Raw genomic sequence first — 2500 nt, 5'->3', positions numbered from 1 at the left:
CTGTTTTATGGTACATATAGGTTAACAGTGCATAAGATTTCAGATCAATGGATTTTAACATTCTTTAACAAGTTATTTTCAAAGGAAAGTTTTCAAACATATAAATAACAACCAATGAAGTCATATGTCACATTATATTTCAATATGCCAATCAAAATATATTTTTCATCTATCCCAAAATATGCACACAAATATGCAAAATATGCACACCTTGCACATCTGAGTTCACCTGGAGTGACAAACATGCTGGGCACTGCTGATATTTAGCCTTTACAAGTTTTTACAAGATTTTGATGATTTATTTTCATAAAATGAAATAGTTCTGAGGTAGATGGCTGTCATAGACCAATCACCTCTATCAAGTAGATTATTATTATAAAATTATTATAAGATTATTTATAAAATCAAGCTTATTTATTAGTAATATAAAATGGATATATCATATGATATCTTAAGATTCATTCTGCCTAATTTATATACTGTACGACAGGTGTTAGACGTGGACTCGGGGGCACAACCAGTATAATCATGAGGGAATTGCCTTGCGATTGAAATTTGGTGGCTAAATTTCTAGAATAGGTCCACACCTTAACACCCAACAAATTTGGTATCAATGGACAAACCAAAATATCAGTAATAATCATCAGGAATAATAAGCAAGCACAATATGACTAGTAGACAACTATCACAATCTATATGACTCAGGACTAGGAGTGCCGAGGCATATATATTACCATGGGGGTCCAGGGGGCGTAGCCGCCTGACTAGGCACCTATAATACCACGGGGGTCCAGGGGGCTCTTGGGAATATATACCAAGGTGTTAGGTTAGGTTGGATGTTGGGTTAGGACGTTTTGTTTAGCAACCGCGGGGGTCCTGTTTTACCCCGTAATTTCCCTGCTATACTTCATGCCCTCCCCTGCTATCGGGACTATCAAATCAAGCTCGTCGATGGAGATGGTGATCAAATCTCCTCAACGATTCACTTGACGATTCATTTGCACAAGGAACAACGCCTAGAATCTTTGAAAGCAGTGGATTTCATGCAGAAAAATATCAAACTCGTTTCGAAAGTAACCCCACTACCCTCTACTACCTACTGACCCTAAACTAGTCAACATCTCTCTGCGAACCCAATCAATAAAGTCCTCTCCACTCACCATACATGCTGTGGGCTTCATTTTTCCCCTGGTCCAAGCCAGGCGCCTCGTCCGTCGGGCTGGCCATGTTTGTTTGGGAGACAGCTCGCGGAAAGCGGGTTCAAGACACGTTAGGGGACACTTTTATATTCCTTTTTTTTTTTTTTTTTTTTTTTTTATGTATTATTATTTTTTCTTACTTGAGGGAAAAAAATATAGAGATAACATTTTAATTATATATCTGCACGTTTTTTTTTTGTTTTTTTTTAGAAATTAAGAAAACGCTATGGTTTTCATATTATTGTAGACTGATCATTATCATCATAATCGTTATTAGTTATTATTATTACCGTCATTATTACTGTTATCCTTATTATTGTCATTATATTGATTATTGCTATTATTTATTCTTATTGTCATTATTACTATCACTATCTTTATCATTACTAGTATTATTATTTTATTATTGTTATTGTTATAATCAATATCATAACTATTATCATCAATATTATCATTATTATCATTCTATTATTATCATCATCATCATTTTATTATTGTTATTGCTATTATCATTATCATCATTTTATTATTGTTATTGTTATTATTATTATTATTATTTTTATTATCATTATTATCTTTATTATTATTATTATTATTATTATTATTAGTATTATTATTACTGTTATTGTTATTATTGTTATTATCATTATTACTATTTTAATCAATATCCCAATCATTATCATTATTATTATCATTATCATATTATTATCATTATCATTTTTATCAATTTTATCATTATTACTATTATCATTATTTTTGTTATTATTATTATTATCATCATTATTATCACTATTATCATTATTATTTTATCATCATTATCATTACTATGTTATCATTATTATGAATATCATCAGAATCATTATCACTTTTTATCGGCATCATTATTATTTATTATCATTATTATTTCATCATTATATGTCACTTGATCCCAATGCTCGTTCTCCACAACCCCGACCAGGTGGCTTACTAGGAATATTTGCCGAGACCTTAGAAGATTGGATATTAATATTCCCCAAGAGGAAGTTGACCATGGTCCTCCCCCGTGGCTAATTCCTCCTTTAGCAGTTTCTTACACGCCCACCTCCAGAAACAACTGGAGACCATTGACAAAGTAAGGTCTTCCATTCCTGCCCCTCACACCCTCTACGTTGACGGTTCCTTACAAATGGATGGAACTGCAGGCTGTGCTGTCTTCTCTCCTACTATGGAACCAGCGAATGGGGGATGGATTGGACGCCGTCTGTAGGATTGGTCAAGCTCTGCCTCCTGTGAACTGCAAGGGCTTCTAGATGCTGTTAGCC

The sequence above is a fragment of the Penaeus chinensis genome, chromosome 20 (genome assembly GCF_019202785.1).
Source record: "Penaeus chinensis breed Huanghai No. 1 chromosome 20, ASM1920278v2, whole genome shotgun sequence".
Lineage (NCBI taxonomy): Eukaryota > Metazoa > Arthropoda > Malacostraca > Decapoda > Penaeidae > Penaeus > Penaeus chinensis.
Note: the sequence above shows the minus strand (reverse complement) of the source record.